Source organism: Mustela lutreola, chromosome X, assembly GCF_030435805.1.
Source record: "Mustela lutreola isolate mMusLut2 chromosome X, mMusLut2.pri, whole genome shotgun sequence".
In the NCBI taxonomy this organism is placed as follows: Eukaryota; Metazoa; Chordata; class Mammalia; order Carnivora; family Mustelidae; genus Mustela; species Mustela lutreola.
In genome coordinates, this window is record NC_081308.1 from 46,286,556 (window position 1) to 46,306,423 (window position 19,868).

At 40.8% G+C, this 19,868-nt stretch overlaps 1 protein-coding gene across 3 annotated transcripts in view; it reads right to left on the bottom strand.

Annotated features, from left to right (window-relative positions):
• Positions 1-13,488: 13,488 nt before the first annotated feature.
• The window catches only part of SMC1A (structural maintenance of chromosomes 1A), a 50,382-nt gene continuing 44,002 nt past the window's right edge, over positions 13,489-19,868 (bottom strand). The window contains exons 23-25 of one of the 3 annotated variants that reach the window (XR_009350093.1): positions 17,696-18,255; positions 15,825-15,921; positions 13,489-13,701 (exon numbers count right to left, since the gene is read on the bottom strand). The gene's annotated coding sequence lies outside the window, so the exon portion shown is untranslated. Of the gene's footprint in view, positions 13,702-15,824; positions 18,256-19,868 lie in introns of all 3 variants that reach the window. The other 2 variants (XR_009350092.1, XR_009350091.1) reach the window with 2 other exon arrangements.

The window sequence follows — 19,868 nt, forward strand, 5'->3', positions numbered from 1 at the left end:
CCACCCAGGCGCCCCTTTTCTGAGCTTTCTATTGTGTCCCATTGATTGAACTGTTAGTTTTGAATCAGTACCAGTGTGTTTTAATTGCTGTAGCCTTACAATGTGTTTCAATAAGTGGTAACACTGATTGGTAGTCATTACTCTTCTTTTTCAGAATTTCCCTGGTTATTTCTGGATGTTTACTGTATAATTTAGAACTGTATATAATTTAGGACTGTAATGTGAATGAAAAATGATTTTGGTTGCATTAGATTTATAAGCTAACTTGAAGGAAATTCACATCTTTATAATACTGAGTATGCCCATGCAGGAACTAAATATGTCTCTCTGTTTATTCACATAATTCTTAACCTACAAGTTCCCAGAGGATACAGTAGAAAGGTTTTGGAGGAAGAGAGGCATTTCAAGTTTGGCTAAAGAGAGGGAAAACACAGAGTTGTATGAAATACAGGAGAGAATAGATGATTAGAGCACCTTATATAAATGATGGTTACTATAATTAGTTATCTATTACTAAGTAACGGATAACTATAAACTTGGTGGCTTAAAAAAACAACATTTATTCATCTCATAGTTTCTGTGGACTTAGTTGGGCCCAGGTTCTCTGCTGAGTTCTCTGTTTTGGGGTCTTTCACAAGGCTACAGTCAAGATGTCTGCCATGGGCGGGGTCTCATCTGAAAGCCTGACAGTGGAAGAATGCTCCTCTAAGATCACCTGATTGTTGGCAGATTTTCAGTTCCTCAAGGACTGCTAGACTGAGAGACTCAGTTCCTGGCTAGATGTTGGCCTTCACTTCCTTGGCACATGGATATCCCCAACAGAGCAACTTGCTTCATCAAAGCCAACAAGAAAGAGAGTCCAATAGCAAGACGGTAGTCACAGTCCTATGTGGCCAAATCCCTAAGTGACATTCCATCACCTTGGCCACATTCTATCAGTTAGAAGTAAGTCCCTATGTCAGCCCACACTCAAGGAAGGGATTGCACAAGGATGTGAATACTAAGAGTCACAATTTGCCAAGGGACTGTCCTAGAAGTCCCCTGGAGCACGGGGATAAGAAGGAACATGGGTCTTCAAGGTTCTCCTATAACTTAGATCAACTGCATTTCCAAGAGAATTGTGATCTCTGGTGGAAGAAGAGACTCCAGGCTCATTAGTCCAGGTAAATAACAACCATTTCCATGTGTGTAATGCTTCAGGGTTTACAAGTCTACTTTGGAGCCATCATTTCATTTGATTCTCATAACAATCCTGTGAGGTGGCCAAACAATGAAACTAAGGTTCAAAGAGGCTACATGGCCACCTCAGATCTTACAAGGAGTGGCAGAGCTGAGATTGGAGTCTCAATCTTCAAATTCTTAGCCTATTACACCAGACTGCCTTCTCCAAAGCACAGAGATAAGCTGTTTTTTTCTCTTTAATAGCATCTCCCCCCATCTTCCTCCCTCTCTGTGTTCTTATCATGGCTCAGTTATTACTAGCCAGTCAGTCAACTTCATCACATCTTCCATAATTACTGCAGGGGAGCAGAGATAATGTTTGTAAAGCTCCTAACCCACTTTCTGGTACACAGCAAGATCTCACCAAATAGAAGTTATTGGCTATTATTCTTTCAACTCTTCCAGGCCAGTCTCATTGCTACTCATCTTTGGTTTTACTCCTTCCCATGAATCTCTGTGGTACTACAACCCATTCTTTCAAAAAACACCAATACCAGGGCACCTGGGTGGCTCAGTGGGTTAAGCCTCTGCCTTCGGTTCAGGTCATGATTTCAGGGTCCTGGGATTGGGCCCCATGTTGGGCTCTCTGCTGGACGGGGAGCCTGCTTCCCCCGCCCCCCGCCTGCCTCTCTGCCTACTTGTGATTTCTTTCTGTGTGTAAAATAAATAAATAAAATCTTAAAAAAAAACACCAATGCCCAACAACTTCTATAGGCAGACAATGTCCACTTCCCAACACTTCCAACAAAGAGCATTTGGTTGTCAGTGGTGTGGCTTCTGCTTTCTTTTCCCCCAAAATAGAAAACCAAAATTCCAAAAGTGTAGCTATAATACCTAGTGCCCAAATTTGGTTCCTAAATGCCATTCTCAACTAAAAAGAACTAGGACTCTTGAAAAATTGCTGATTCCAGGGCTGGGGAAGAGAAAGCACAAAACGGCCCTTGGGCATCTTGTAGTGTCAGAAAACGAAGTTCTCAAAGATGGAGACCTGCCCAAAGGACATGGAAGCCAGCTTGGAGGGCCTCCTGCTGGCCAAATCTGGGGCATTTTGAATATCATAATAAAGAATGATACTAATATGTTATAAGCTATTGAATACAATAGACAACAATGAGTTCATGGAGATATAAACAAATACATGTAGAAGAAGGAAAAGCTCTCCCATATAGGGGAAAGTCAACTAATCCATGTAAAAAGAATGAAGGTCTTTGAAAATCACCATTCAGGGGCACTTGGTTAAGCCTCGGTCTTCAGCTCAGGTCATGATCTCAGGGTCCTGGGATCGAGTCCCCATCGGGTTCCCAGCTTAGCAGGGAGTCTGCTTCTCCCTCTCCCATTCCCCCTGCTTGTATTTCCTTTCTCTCTCCATCAAATAAATAAATAAAATATTTTTTAAAAAAAGAAAGAAAAAGAAAATCACCATTCAACAACCTTAAGAATCATCAGTGAATATTAAAACCTGTGGGTGAAAGTTTGGGGAAAATAGGATATTTACATAATCTCAGTATAGCTCTCCACAAAATACTCATTAATTACAAAGGGGAAAATAGTAACTTTATAGTGGAGAAATACAAATAGTCATTATGTGCCTTCTGATATGATGCACAGCATTACTTCTGTGATATTCCTACCAAAATGCATAGCATGAATTTCATCATAAGGAAATATATCAGACAAACCCAAATTAAGATACAGTCTAAAAATAGCCTGCACTCTTCATAAATGTCAGTGGGGCGTCTGGGTGGCTCATATTGTTAAGCATCTGCCTTAGGCTCAGGTCATGATTCCAGGGTCCTGGGATGGAGCCCCACATCCTGTTCCTTGTTCCACAGGGAGCCTGCTTCTCCCTTTCCCTCTGCCTGCTGCTCCCCCTGCTTGTGCTTTCTCTCTGTCTGATAAGTAAATAAAATCTTTTTAAAAAATGGGGGCGCCTGGGTGGCTCAGTGGGTTAAAGCCTCTGGCTTTGGCTCAGGTCATGATCCCAGGATCCTGGAAGCAAGCCCACATCAAACTGTCTGCTCAGCAGGGAGCCTGCTTCCCCCACCCGCCGCCTCTCTGCCTACCTGTGATCTCTCTCTCTCTGTCAAATAAATAATTTAAAAATCTTTTAAAAAATAAAAAAAATCTTAAAAATGTCAATGTCAGAAGACACAAAAAAAGACCAAATTACTCTTGCCTATCAAAGGGGACTAAAGAGGTATGATGACTGAATGCACATGATTAAGAGTTTTCTTTTGCTATAAAGGACATTTTTGAGGATACTGGTCAGTTCTAAGTAAGTTCTGTAAATTATATTTATAATAGTATTGTATCACTGTGAATTTCCTGACTGATAATTACTTTGTGATCATGTAAGATAATTCTTTGTTTTAAGAAATACACATTGAGGGGCGCCTGGGTGGCTCAGTTGGTTGGGCAACTGCCTTCGGCTCAGGTCACGGTCCCGGAGTCCCGGGATCGAGTCCCACATCGGGCTCCCAGCTCCATGGGGAGTCTGCTTCTCCCTCTGACCTTCTCGCTTCTCATGCTCTCTCTCACTGTCTTCTCTCAAATAAATAAATAAAATATTTAAAAAAAAAAAAAAAAAAAAAAAAAAAAAAAAAAGAAATACACATTGAGGACCAACTAGGTGGCTCAGTCAGTTAAGCATCTGCCTTCAGCTCAAGTTATGATCCCAGGGTCCCAGACTGAGCCCCACGTTGGGCTCCCTGCTCAGTGGGAGTCTGCTTCTCCCTCTCCCTCTGCCCCTCTCCCTGCTCATGCTCTCTCACTCCCTCTCTTTCAAATAAATAAATAAAATATTAAAAAAAGAAATACACATTGGATTATTTATGGGTAAAATGGCATCATTTCTGCAACTGACTCTTAATTAGTTCAAGAGAAGAAAGAAATATATATATATACAAAATATAGAAATTATATATATGAAATATAGAAATATATATATGAGACAGAGAAATAGAGTAGGATAAACAAATGTGGTAAAACGTTAACATTTGAGGAATCTGGGTGAAAAGTATACAGCAGTTCTTTGTGCTATTTTAGGAACTTTTCTGTTAATCTTAAATTGTCTAAATAAAAATATAAGAGAAAAATTCCCAGTTAAAAAAACACAGTTAAAGAACATCTACAAAAAAACTAGAGCTAGCGTCATACCTAATGGTAAGAAGAAATGCTTTCCACTAAGATCGGGAACAGGGCAAGGATGTCTGGTCTTATCACTCTTATTCTTATTCTTATTAATGAAATAACACAAGAGAAGGAAATTAAAGGTATACAGATTGGGAAGGAAGAAATAAAACTGTCTTTGTTCACAGATGGCATAATTGTTTACATAGAAAATCCCAAATAATCCACCAAAAACCTGCTGGAACTAATAAACAATTATCACAAGGTTGTAGGATACAAGGTTAACATATAAAAGACAATTGCTTGCCTATATACAGCAATGAGCAATTGGGATTTTAAATAAAAAACACAAAACTGTATGGTGACTAACACAGCATAACAAAAAAATGAAAAAAATTTTTAAATACATAAAAATCTTTAAAATAAATAAATGGATGCCCCCCAAACCACAATACTACTTGTATTAGCACCAAAAAAAATGAAATACATACATATAAATCTATCAAAATATGTATAGGATCTATATAAACTATAAAATTGATAAATCAGAGAAGATAAATGGAGCATATACACGGATGGAAAACTTAACATCATCAAGATATCAGTTCTTCCCAATTTGATCTCTAGAAGGAAGGGGGCAAGACAGCGGAGAAGTAGGAAACGCTGTTTCAGCTGGTCTCCTAAAATGAGCTGATTATCCACCAGATTACTCTGAACACACATGAAATCAGCCCGAGATGTAGGATTATACACTTCTGGATCTCTATGGGGGCAGAAGACACGAGTGGACAGGTAAAGCGGAGTGGGAACATAGCACTGATATTGGAAGATAAACAAAAGGGGGAGGAAGCCACCAGAAATGACCCATTGGAAAGTAATACCCAAATATGAGAGTGCCCTGTGATTGGAAACCAGCATTAACTTGGAGTTTGGTTAAAAGCACTCAAAGACCAACTTGATCTCTAGATTCAATGCAATCCCAATTTAAAAAAAATCCCACCAAGTTATTTTGTGACTATCAACAAACTGATTGTGAAGTTTATCTGTAAATGCAAAAGTGTGCAGAATAGCAAACATGATATTGGAGGAGAAAAAAAAAGTCTGAAGACTGACACTACCTAATTGCAAGACTTACTCCTAGTTATGGTAATCAAGGTGGTGTACTATTGGCAAAAGAATGGACAAATAGATCAATGGAACAGAACAGAGAGCCCAGAAATTTACCCACACAAATAGCCAACTGATCTTTTCACAAAGGAACAAAGGCAAGTCAATGGAGAAAAGATAGTCTTTTCAACAAATAGTGCTGAAATAACTGGACATTGACATATAAAAAACATTAATCTAGATAGATCTTACACTATTCACCAAAACTAGCTCAAATTGGAGCACAGACCTAAGTGTAAAACACAAAACTATAAAATTCCCAGAAGACAACTTGGGGAAAATCTAGATGACCATGAGTTAGGCAATGACTAAATATAACACCAAAACACAATCCATGAAAGAAAAAATAATCAACAATTGGGGTGCCTAGGTAGCTCAGTGGGTTAAAGCCTCTGCCTTCGGCTCAGGTCATGATCCCAGGACCCTGGGATCAAGTCCCGCATCAGGCTCTCTGCTCAACAGGGAGCCTGCTTCCTCCTCTCTCTGCCTGACTCTCTGCCTGACTCTCTGCCTACCTGTTATCTCTGTCTGTCAAATAAATAAATAAAATCTTAAAAAAAAAAAAAAAGGAAAGAAAAAAAATCAACAAATCAATAGATTGGATTTTGTTATTGGCAGAAGACACTATTAAGAAGACAAAAAGAAAAGCCACAGAATGGTTAAAAGTATTTGCAAAACACATATCTGATAAAAGATTGGTGTCCAGAATATATAAAGAACTCTTAAAACCCCCAAATAAGAAAACAGGCAGTCCAATTTAAAAAAGGGCAAAAGACTCCAGAAGATACCTCACCAAAGAAGAGATGTAGATGGCAAGTAAACCTATGAAAAGATGTTCCAAGTCTACGTCATTAGAAAAATGCAGCTTAAAACAACATTGAGATACCATCACACGCTTATGAGAAGGGCTAAAATCCAAAACACTGACAACACCAAATGCTAACAAAGAGGTGGAGCAACAGGAATTCTCATTCATTGCTGGTGGGAAAGGAAAATGGTACAGCCATTTTGGAAAACAGTTTGGCAGTCTCTTACTTGTATACTCTTACAATACAGTCCAAAAATCATGCTTCTTGGTATTTACCCAAATGAGTTGAAAACTTATGTCTGCGCAGCTTTATTCACATTTGCCAAAACTTTTAAGCAACCAAAATGTCCTTTGGTATATGAGTGAATAAACTGTGGTACATCCAGGTAATGAAATACTATTCGGTGATAAAAAGAAGTGAGCTATCAAGCCATGAAAAGACACAGAAGGACCTTAAATGCATCTTACTTAAGTGAAGGAAGCTAATGGGAAAAGACTATATACATTGTATGATTCCAACTATATGACATTCTGAAAAAGGCAAAACTATGGAGATAGTAAAAAGATTAGTGGTTACCAGGGGTCAAGGGAGGGAGGGCTGAATAAACAGAGCACAGAGGATTTTTAGGGTAGTGAAATTGCTCTATATGATATTGTAATGGCGGATACATGCCATTATACACTTGTCAAAACCCATAGAATATACAACACAGAGTGAACCCCGATGTAAACTATAGACTTTAGTTAATGTAGAAGTCAATCATATCTCAATAAAGCTGAAAAGAAGAAAAATAACTTTTATCATTATTGGATTATCAATTGTAATAAAGGCACCATACTAATGCACAGTGTTAATAATAGGGAAACTGGGTTTGGTCAGGGAGTATATGGAAAAACTCTGTACTTACCACCCAATTTTCATTTAAACCTAAAGCTGCTAAAAAAAATAAATAAATAAAGTTTAGGGGCCCCTGGCTGGCCCCAGTATAGCTTGCTACTCTTGATCTCAGGGTTGTGAGTTCAAGCCCCACGTTGGAGATAGAGGTTATTAAAAAATTTTTTTTAAATAAAAAATTTTAAAATAAAGTTTATATATAAAAAGCACAATGAAGTATTGATACACACTACAACCTTAAAACATGCTAAGAAGTGAAAGAAGTCATTTGTAGAAGGCTGCATATCATGATTCCATTTATATGAAACATCCAGAATAGGCAGATCTATAGAGACAGAATGGGGAGATGGGGGCTTTGGAGCAAAGGAGCACAGGATTTCTTTGGGGCGTAATAAAAATGTTCTAAAATTTACTGCGGTAATGATTGCATAGCTCTGTGAATACACTATAAGCCACTGAATTACACACTCTAAGTGGGTGAATTAGATCTCAATACAGCTGTTAGAAAAATAAAAATACAACTACACACACACTTGTATAGGCTTAGAATATCCACACACAAAAGACATTCAAAAAAGTGCTACCAGTTTATCCCCAGTAGAAGATGTGAGAACGAAGGTGAGCTGTGAGAAAGAGACATATTTTTCACCAAATATCTTCTTGTATCGTTTCAAAGTTTTATCCTGTGCATGTCTAACATACTCCAAAGTTTCCCTCAAATACTACTGCTTCCAACAAGCCTACCCTGCTTTTCCCAACTTCTCTCAAACAATGATCTGCTACCTCCCAAAATAAGACACAGAGGAAATCAAACCTAAAATCCAGCCTTGTACAATTCGAAAGAAAGAAAGCCAAGTAACAAAAGGAATGCCAAACCCATGCAGAAAGGAATTCCATAAGCATCTCCACTCAATAGGATATTTTGCTCTATTGAAATAATATTTATGAATAATTTTAATGGGAAAATGTTTATGTGAAAAGGGCAGTATATATCTGAACCTAGAGCATGATCTCAAATAGGTTTTTAAGGACAAGAATAAAGCCCAAATACACTGAGATGCTAACATTGATTGTGTTTGGGCAGTAGGGTGTTTTTTTCCCCTCAAAATTTTCATCAATGAACATGTATTACTTTTGGAAGGAGGGGCAATTACTTTGCTGTTTGGGGACTTCTTGTTAGTGGCTGAGGTTCCTCATGGCCTCAGACCAGGCTCATTATCATCATTGACTCCTTCCTGTCTCCTCTTGATTCCTTTGTTTGTTCACTTTATTTATTTATTCTCTAGAATTCCTATGCCCCACACTCACTCCCATTCCCCCCTCAAAACAACACTTCGGTGTATTTAGTGAATTTTACTTCTAGCATCAGAAAACTTTCTCTTTAATATATGTGAAATAGAAACACATTTTAGTATATACATAAATAATATATAGATATATATTATAGTGTTCTCGCTCTATAAAGAGAGCATGTTTATTTATACATAATATATAGATATTCTCTCTCTATAATTATATATTATTACACTAATTACATAATATACATATATGTATACATAGTATACATTCATATACTATATATTTGTTATTACTTTTTAACAGAAAGTGCCCAGTCTGGGCTTTGAATTCTAGCTCTGGGCCTTCCAGAGCCAAACTCTACCCCTCCTTTTCAAAGTACCGTCCCCACCAGTCCCTCCTGTCTTCAGGCTGCTCTCAACCTGGCCACTCTTGTCCCAGTCCCTTGCAAAACCATGATCTAATTTACTTTGGAGCCTTGCTCGTCCCCTTTCATTGTGGAGCCTGACATACCTATGGAAGTCCTGCGCTTGCTGCTTATTAGGTGGCTAAACTTATGTAAGTCACTTCCTCTCCAGGAGCCTCAGTTTTCCAGAGGTGAATCATGATCTTAATAATTTCCACACAAAGGAGCTACTTCAAGAGTTAAGAGGTTATGTACAGAGAGACCCAAGCAGATAACAAGCTCAAGAAATGTTCGAGCTCCATTTTTCACCCCATCCCCCCACTCTTCTAGATGTTCCCATAGCTTAAGGTCACAGCAGGTGTTTAGGATATGACTTCTTCCTTCTTTTCTGCCTTGCCAATTGTTTCTCTAAGACCCAGGTTGGAGACACAACTCTACCGTTAACTAGTACAAACCTGTTTTCCAAAGTGAATGGGGACAAGGTGAAAAATGACTTGGAGCTGAACAGAGTTGGAGTCCCAGCATGACCATATTTACCTGTGTGGCTTTGGCCAGTCACCTGAGACTCCATGTGTCTCAGTTTCCTTACCTGCAAGGAAGAGGGAAAATAAAACACCTACCTCAATGGCCACCCTCACTTTCTATCTCAGATCGCACCTCTTCTCTTCCAACATGCCTCACCTTCAGGCTCAGGACTTGGCTGGTTTGGCCTCACTCTGAAACATCTGACCCACTCCACGCCCTCTCCCAGAGAAACCATGCCTTAGAACTCAGAGGAACCTGCTAGGAACTAGTGACATCTCGCAGGCCCTTTGAGGCAAGATTGTGCAACCACAGGGCTGAACCCAATTTCCATTCCTCATCCGACCATTCATGCACCTGAATGCATGCAATGACTAGTCACTGATACTCCCTAGGGAGCCAGGTGCTGAGCTTTGCTGGAGACAGAGTTCCTGCCTTCAGGGAACTTCTGAACTGCTAGGAGAACACATGGGGGCAGACGGGGTGGAGAGGGGGAGGTTCTGGGGACTGTGAGAACCCAGAGGACGGGATCCAATTCCACTTGGGAATCAAGGTAGGGTTCTCGGAAGAAGTGACATTTGGGAGTTCATTCGGTTTGGGAATTCAGTGTAAAGGCCTTCCATGGAAAGACACCTAGACAAGAGAAAGCCCAGTACCTTGTAGTAACCACTTGTCATTAGTTCAGTGGTCAGAGCAGAGCATGTGAAGCTAAATGTGGCAAAAGATGAGATTGGAGAGGTTTGGTGGGGGGTCAGAACTCTGGACGGCCTTAAGTGCCAAACAAGAGCTAGAAATTTAATGCTACTTGGACTGGTAGGATGTAAAGGAAGAAAGCAATGTGTTGGTTTCTGCATCACTGCTCTCTCACTGCTGGTGTGCAAAATAGTAGGTTGAAGATGGCCAGTCTGGGAGCAGGAAGCCAGGAAATAGACTTGGGGTCACTCATATGAGGGATATTGAGGCTAAAGCAAGGCAGTGGCTGAAGATGAGAAAAGGTGGGTTTGAGAGACAGAAAGGAGAATCAGCTGGACTTGGTGAGGGGATTGGCTGTGAGGAGAAAAGGGGCATTGGGATGCACATAGGCAGAGGACACAGGGGAAATGCATTGTGCAAGTGCCAAGGGGATGATTAAGGCAAAGATAATAGCAAGAGGAAGTCTGAGGGCTGAGAAGTTAGTATGGGATAGAAAGGCAGAAACACCTTTTTGGACAAGGAGGGATTCGGGCTAAGACTCACCATGTGACCTTGGGCCAGTCGTTTTATCTTCCTCTGGTTCTTTCGATTTCCATCTGCTGGGGCTGCCTATCTGGCTCAGTCAGTAGAGCATGGGATGCTTAATCTCAGGGTCATGAGTTCAAGCCTCACTTTGGGCATGGAGGAAAGAAAGAGAGAAAGAAAGAGTGAAAGAAAGAGAAAGAGAAAGAAAAGAGAAGAAAAGAAATATGGCTAGATGTCCACCTGCTAACTCAGGAGACAGAGAATAATTGTGAGGAATGAATCACATAAAAGAATGTTCAGGAAGTGCCTAGCCCTGTGGGAGATTTGGAGGGGGAAGTGTGTGGCAGCTGGGTTTGGTCCAGGGAGGGCTGAGGCTGGGCTGCCATTTGTGCAACAGCATTGCCATTGGCAGTGGCCACACTGCATACCTGCAGAAGAAGAAGGTGTGCAGGAAGGGGAAGTGTGATCTCAACACATGCATGTTGGCTTTGAGAGGGTCAAAGGCCAAGGCAGTCAAATGAATCTCACCCTGGGAGGCTGTATCTTGGCAGTCAGCACTGAAGAGCCTCTCTGAATCATGAACCCGAGAGAGCCACTTCCTCAGGAAGTATCCAGGCCTAGGAGGCCTGAGGCCTCTGGGTTCTGATATCAAGTCAGCGCCCAAGTTGCTATGCGACCCTGAGTCATTTCTAACCCACTCTGGGTCCCAGGTTTCCCATATGAACAACAGTGAAAGCATGTGTGTGTTGGTGGAAAGGTGGATGAAATGTTTCCAAAGGTCCTCTCCAGGTGTGTTATGCTTTAGTTCCATGACCCTGAGTCCTTTTTTAAAAAGGTCGAATCCTGTTTCCATCCCTGACTTACTGTGTGGCATTGAGCCAGCTGCTGGAGCTCTCTGGGTCTTTTTTCACATCTGGAATATCAGGAGATTGAGTAGGAGACCCTCCAATGTCCAGTGATTCTCCCTGGAGGACGTTCACCCTCATCTTCAGCAGAATGCTTCAGACAGATCAGAGGAAAGTGAGGCGCTGGTCACAGACGACCCCCCTTCCAAATCTTCCGACTTCTCCCACTGCCCTCCCCTCCCTACTGTCAGGAGCTCGCAGCACTGGCTCTCTTGCCAAACTTGTTGCCATGACAACGGGTTACAAATAACTCAGATGCAGACGAAGATTTTAACCCAAGAGCTGCTGGTCCAAGGGCTTCTAGCTCCCTCCCCACACCAGGCTGAGGGAACAATCTGACATATTCTTTGGGTTCAAGTGACTTCCCTGATCACAAGCCTGCTAGGGCTCCTCAGCGTCACAAAAACAAGTCCTGGTGTCTGAGGCGCTCCTAAAACCTAATTCAAATCTTTCCAATCACATTTCCCACTTTAAAGAGACATTACTCCTATTTTGAACACCTACAGTCTGCCAAGGCCTGTATTGGATGCTTTACACACAGTAGCTAAGAAATCTTCCCAGAACTCTCTCAGATAGGCATTATTATTCCCATTTTTTGTAGAAGAACAAGTTGAGGCCCAAGAATGTGACTTGAGTAAGGAGGTCAGAGAGTCAGAATTCAAACTCAAATGCATCAGATTCCCAAACCCAGACTTTTTCCACCGCCAGTGGTTCACAAATGTTGGTCTACACACTTGGGGTATATCCAGATAATCTGGGGCAGCTACAAATTCAGATTCTAACTTTCATTCAAGAAGGTAGAACACATCTGTCTCCTCTAATTCTTGAGGCCCTATAAAATAAGAGTAAAAGAATCGTGTACAGACCCACATCTTAAAAACAAACAAACAAAAAAACACAAAACACCTGGAGAAGGTCCCATTGATGGGGGTGATATTTCAACTTTCTGGCAAGCAGAAAGGGGATGGAGTAGTGGTAACTGAGAAAGCAGGGCCAGGAAGGGTAGGGGCACAGTCCACATGTGAAAGGGGGACCTGCGGAGAGCCCTGGTCTACCCTGCAAAATCCTGGTGAGACTCTGGCACAGGAGAGCTATCCTGATGGCAGGCATGAAATGTAGAGCCCCTGACAGGGGGAGTATTGAATGTATGTGTTGGAACAGTTGACTCCCCCACTCTCCCTCTGCCCTTTCCCGTGTTTGTCGGCAAAAATCAGAAGAGCCAAGCATCTGCACTTAAACAAAATACAGAGGGTTTCTTAAAGAAATCAAACAGTTGCAGAGCACAGCCTCCACTTTCCGGACTTAGGAGCCCTCCAGCAGAATATGCAGGTCCCTACCCAGTCATCTTAAAGGAATGCCTAGTAGTGGCCTTGACCAACCTCTATGTCTTATACAGTCTCCCAACCAAACAACTTTCTATTGGTTTCTTCTTAATTCAATAGGCTGGCAGGTTGGAACATCTGGAAAATATGCTAGTAGCGTTATGAACAAACTGATCAAGCAAAGGCGAAAAACTAAGGGTGTGCCCATCTCAAGTGAAAAAACAATACCAAGTAATTATTAAGCTCAGGAACACAAAAAAAGGCAAAATAAAGCCAGGTCATTAAAGTACATTTCTTGGCTCTGTGGCAACTACTGATTTACTAGAAACTGGGATATAAACATATTGGAAGAGTGAAGGAGGGGGGTGGATACAGGGGCATGTGCGTGTAGGGGCATAAAATCCTCTTCTACTATAAAGAGATGTTGAGATAATGTCTCAGATTGCTAAGTTAAGAAACAGTAGTCATATAATATTGCATGTCAACTATACTTCCATTAAAAAAAAAGAAATAGTATAGATATATTATATAGAAACATGGTGGTCCTTCAGTAAAAATCCTTCCAGCTACAAGCAACACAAAACCAAAATGACAGTGCCTTGAACACATATGGCTTTATTCATTCATTCATTTATTTATTTTTCAGTAAGTTAATTTATTATTAACATCAGTGTGGCATGGGTTCAGCTGCTCAATGATGCCATCAGGGAACCAGGTTCTAACTTTTTCCTCCTTCATATGTTGCATCTTCACCCTCATATTCATCCCCTCTCTGTCACAAGATTGCTGTCACAGCTCTAGGCAGCACGACTCTAATCAAGGGAGAGAGGAGGAAAGGGACAGTGTCAGCTCTGCATGTCTCAGAAAGCAAAAGCCTTTTCAGAAGCGCCCCCCGCTTCCCAGCAAACCTCTCATGGCCATAACTGGGACACATAACCATCTCTAGCTGCAAGGAAGCTTAAGAAAGTATCTGGCTGTTCACCCTGACAAGGAGATGACAAAGGGGAAGGGGGCTGGGAGTGGTAAATGCCAGAAGAAACAACCGAAGACTGGAAAGATCATTCTACGTAGTTGCCTCTAGGAAGCAGGGGCTTGCAGTGGGAGGGGACAGGGTATTGCTGGGTTTTCTTGTAAGCTCTTCAGCACCACCGTATTTTTTTTAAACATATGCAAGCATTACTTTGATGAAAAAATAAAATTTAGAAATAAAGTGTTAGGGTTTCTCTGAAAGAAACTTTAAAAGAAAGAAAGAAAGCAGAAAAAACCAAAAGCTCATAGCAGTTTTCTGTCTCCAGAGGAAAGGAGATTCGTCCTGGAAGCAAACTTACCAGAATGAGTTTGTTACTTAGACTAAGGCATCTCAGGTATCCGCGCCCTGATCTTACAGAGAATTGTGCTATCACCATTAACCGTAACATGACTGGTGGAAACCAGTACAGCACCATGTAGCGCTTACATGGGGTGACTGTGGTTAGATAGTCCTGGTGCAATTTCCTGTCTGCCATTTATTAGTTCTGTGATCCCGGGTGAGCGACACCTGGGAACCTCATTTTCCTTCTTCATGAAATGAAGGTAATTCAAGTGCCAGGTACAGAGTAAGCATTCAGCACGTTATCCACTCTGATTCAAATGTTGAATGTTCTGAGCAGTGACATGGTTTGGGTGTCCTTTAACAGCATTATGCTTCCACTGAGTTCATTTTTTGTCCCAAACATGGGTTTGGACTGGACTGTCCCTGAAAATTATTTGTTCCTAGAGATGTGTGTGCATATTTTTGCCCAGGCCTTTGCTCACAGAAGATAACTCAGTAGGGACCACATCAAGAGAGATGCCAGCTTGGAGTGCTGTTGGCTCCTGTTGAAGGAAAGACTGTAAAAACAGAACTAGACAGGATTGTCACTTCCACCATACATATTCTTTAATGTCAAAAACAATTCACTCTTTGAGATGTGCTGCTGACTATTGTGACTGCCTCATGTAGGCCTGGGAGTAGGGAATAGAACAATGACTTCCTTTTTCTGGTGACAAGGTGAGAGCTGGAGATCTGAGCCCATGGCCAAAACCATACAATTGCTGGATGATCATCTTGCCCACACATGGTATCAGTGCTGGGGGCTAAGAAGAGAGAGAGCCAGTAGGCAGCCCCATTCAGAGGGGCATGGGTGCCATTCTCTTGGAGAGGTTAATATTTGATATCCATTTACAATTTTCCTTCCTGGCTTGGTAATGATCATGTAATCTCCAAGACTCCAGTTAAGCTCTATTAAGCACACATACACAGAAGATATTGCATCCATTAAAGAAAAGGATGCTATAAAAAAGGCACCTTTGGAGAATAAGAAAGAGAGCTTAGAAATTTAAAATGACTTCCAAAAGAAAAAAAAGTACAATAGAAGATAACTTCAAGAAAATGTCCCAGGTTGCAGAATTTAAAAAAAAAAAAAACAAAGACATGGAAACTATGAGAGAAAATAAAAAGACAAAGACCATCATTCAGGAGATTCAACACTCAACTACTAAGAGGCCCAGAATGAGAGAACAGAGAAAATAAAGGAAAGAAAATTAAGAAAGAAAGCAAACTGTGATTTCTCAGAGGAGAGGAACATGAGTCTTCAGATTGGAAAAGTCCAACGACTAGGTGCCCAGCAAAACAGATGGGGGCAAAACATACTCCTGTGCTCATCACTATATTTCAAAACACATGATGGGAGAAAACAGTAAGCTTCCAGAGGTGAGGAAAACAGGTCACCAAGAAAGGAATGAGAATAATATTAGCACACAACTTCTAATCAGCAGCACTACACGCTAAATGCAGTACCTCCAAAATGCATAAGATAAAATATTTTGAACATAGAATTCTAAAGCCAAACTGTCACCCACATATGAAGATAAAATAATGCTACATTTTCAGACATGCAAAGACCCCAAATTTTACCTTTCTTAGGAAGTTACTTGAAGATGTTCTCCAACGACATGCATGACATCTCAGTCAGGGTTCTTGGAGGCCAGTAACAGAAACTGACTCTAGTTAACTTAAGCAGAAAAGGGACTTATTACAAGGTTATCATGTAGTTCACAGAAGCGTGGAGACATGGAAGCCATAGCTAAGGCACACTGTGGGAACAGCCAGGTTAAAATGCTGCTACCCCCACTGCTACAACACCCGGAGGTCTTCCTACCATCACACACCACTACAGATGAACTCTAACTATCCTCCTGTCTGGTCCCATTTATTTGTGGTCAACTTCAGCATTGTCTTACTCATGCTCTTCAATCCATGGCACATTATTTTCCTCAGTTCATTCAAGGCCCCTCTTCTGCTTTATTTCATTGAATTATTATTTTCCACTCTCAGTTCCCATCTCTGCTCCCATTCTACTGCCCACCAGAGTGAGTGACTTGAGTGTATTTCACGTATATACACCTCCAATCCATCTTCCAAATATTTAGATATGTGCACACCCATGAAAATAGACAATGTTGGGCGCCTGGGTGGCTCAGTGGGTTAAGCCGCTGCCTTCGGCTCAGGTTGTGATCTCAGAGTCCCGCATTGGGCTCTCTGCTCAGCAGGGAGCCTGCTTCCCTCTCTCTCTCTCTGCCTGCCTCCCCATCTACTTGTGATTTCTCTCTGTCAAATAAATAAAATCTTAAAAAAAAAAATAGACAATGTTGTTTGACAATTACCTAAATGGTTTTATGCTGTCAATCTCATGCTGTTTTTAACTTTTCACTCAACACTGGGCTTTGGAGACCTATCTGTGTGGCTACAGTAAATTTAGCTCCTTTCTTTTTATTTGTATTTTCCATCCTATAAATATACCACAGTTCACTTATCTGGTCCCTTGGTGATGGACACCTAGATTGCTTCCAATTCCTCACTAAACACAAACAACGCTAGAACAAACCTCAATTATATTTCCTTAAGGAACTGTGTGAAAATTCCCCAGGAATATATTTCTCTGGAATATATATTCAGGAGTGCAGTTGCTATGTTGTAGGATCTGCACAGACTGAACCTCAGGAAGTACTGCCAAATTAATCTCTGGAATACCTTTATCACTCCCACCCACGATTTTCCTTTTCTTCACATCTTCACCAGTAATTGATAATATCTGACTTTCTACATGTTGGTATTCTTATAGTGATTTGTTAGTTTAATTTTCATTTTTCTAATTATTAGCAGAGTTGAAAATGTCTTCATATATTCAATTTTCCCCTTGTGTAAATTCAAGATTCTCCTTCTGTTAGTTACTCTTCGTATCATTTGCCTATTTTCCTATTCGGCTTACTATCTTCTTTTCTAGTTATTAATCTTTTGCCACTTTTGCACATTGCAAATATATCCTCCTAATCTATCATCCATATGTTAATTTCGTATATTCCTGTCTCCCTTGTACTGCTGACTCTAGATTCAAGGCCATGAACAGAGTATATTCAACCCTTGTGCCCAGTGGGCAGAGAAAGGAAGTTTCTGACCTCCTTCAGTTTCCACTGTAGGAAGTGGAGCCCTGCCTCTCACCAAGACTCATGGGAGTGGGGCTCTACCAAACAGGATGAGGATTTAGATGCCAGGCAGCCACTAGAGTTCACTCTTTTGTTTGCCGGACATCCACATACACCCTTCTTCCCAATGTTACTCTACAAAAATGCTTCCACCTAACTTAGTGCCTCATATAACCAAAAACACACTCATTCCCTCTCCAAAAGGAGACAGCAAAAAGTGTAAGAACGCTTTCAGGTGCAAACAATATAAAACTCAACTCAAGCCGGCTTAAGTAACAAACGTAATTTATTAGCTCACTTAACTGAGAAGTTCGTAGGCAGGGCAGACTTCAGGCATGGTATGATCAGGAATATGGTTCCACTTCTCTGTGATTCTTTTGCCTTCTTCATTTGTCAGCTCCATCCTCAGGTAGGCCTTCTGCATGCTTCTTTGCTACATGCTTCTTTGTTCATATCCAAGGGAAGATAGGCCACCTCTTCCCTCAAAAACTGAACAGAAGTCCTAAATTTCAGTGTGACTGGATCATCCCTGAACCAATCATCACTGTAGCAAGGGGGCGTGATACTCAGATTGGTTTATACCAATAAAGGACTATACCTAGAGCTGGCAGTGGGGTCGACCCCACTCAAATTGTATAGTTGTCACACAGTGGGGGAGGAGAGGAATGGATGTTGGAAAATAACCACAAAGTCCACTACAAAGGAGTAAACTAAGAAAGAGGAAGATATGGGGTCCAGGAAAGATTGGGTCCAACCCAGAAGAGTAATGAAGGGACGTCCCAGGATGACAGTTGTGCTGCAGGCCTACAGAGCAATCAGTCCAAATTGGAGCAGGAAGACGGAGGGCTCCAGGAGGAAGGTATCTGGGAAAAAAGGGGATTCAAATGATTTTATACTTTCCTTGAGAATTTGGAACAACTTAAGAAGAAGATAAAGTCAGACAATGCAAGGAAAAAAGAAAGGCAATTAGAAACTACCAGGAAAAAATGCATAAGAAAAGAAATGTAATCCTAGTACACTAATTGGAGCGGCAGGGAACAACATTTACATAATTATAATAACATCAACACTTTATTGACTTTAAACTTTTAGAGTGATCTGTCAGCTAAGTATGGATGACTTAATTATGGTTATAGACCCAGAATGTAAATGCTATTAATCTTATTAACATAAAAGTATAAATGACAGAAGTTGAGAGACTGAAAGGAGTATAAGTCCATTATTTAAAGGTACCAAGGTAAGGAATAGAGGCTTTATAATTAATAATAGAGCTATACTGGGTACATGGGAGGGTAGTTGGGTGATTTAAATAGCAGGAAGTCAACAGATAATGTCTAAAAGTGATAAATAAGTTGATAAATAGAAAAATCTGCATATTATTTAGAGATATTAAGATAATTACCAGAAAAATTAAAAACAAACCGTTATCGACCAGTAGATTCCCAGGTCAAGATGGCAGACTTACCATGTGTTTATCTCCACTCCCACCTGAGACCTTGTTAAAATGACAGTAAAGGAATTTAAAAAAAAGGTATAAAAACACAATGATGAAGAGAATGAGAGCAGGTCCATCAGCAAAAGAGAGATTTCAACACATTTCTGGAAGATAGAAGGTAATGGAGGAATGGTAACTGATGGAGCATGGTGGAGGAAGCCATAGCCTGGAGTATGCATGGAGATGACGCCACAGAGGAAGGAGTTGATCTTTCTCTGCAGAAGCCTGGAATGTCTTGGGTCTTAACAATGCCAGGTATGATATAAAGTGGGAGTGAGATATTGGCTGAAAACAGGGAGATTAATTGGAAGGCTGTATACCAAATCATTAACCCACCCCTTGTGTACAATTCACAGCAGCCAGGTGTCTACCCATTAGACAAAACCCAGAGGGTTCTGAACTAACAAAACTGAACCTCAGAGAAAAGATCTTTGCAGTCTGGCATTTGGGGACTCTGCAGCATAGCAGTCAGTTCTCCTCCAATCATCCTAAAGGGAAGCCACCAGTCACCTAGCACTGTCCCCCATACACAGAGCTTCCAATCAGGTATTTGTTGCTAAATTCCTAAGTATGAGTATACAACCATGGATTACCAGGCATTTGAGAAACGGCCACAAATTAAGAGAGACCAAAATAAGCAAACAGGGTAAAATGAACCACAAAGGAAACACATTTTTTTAAAAAAGAAAAAAAAAAAAAATATAAAAATACCTCTACTGTACCCAGAGAGTCAAGATACTAGTGCATCCACTAAACAAGAACTGGATGCTGTAAGAAAGGAAAAGGAACATGAATGGATATTTGGAAATTTTAAAATGTGATTGTCAAAAAGAAATGTGATAGAATAGTTGAAAGATACAAGTTCAATCTATTCCGGAAAGGAAGAGAGAGAAGGGAGGGAGTGAGGGAAAACCAGATTGAGGGAGAGAACAGATAAAAACTACAAAAGATCAATTCAGGAGTTCCCAGAGAGAACAAAGA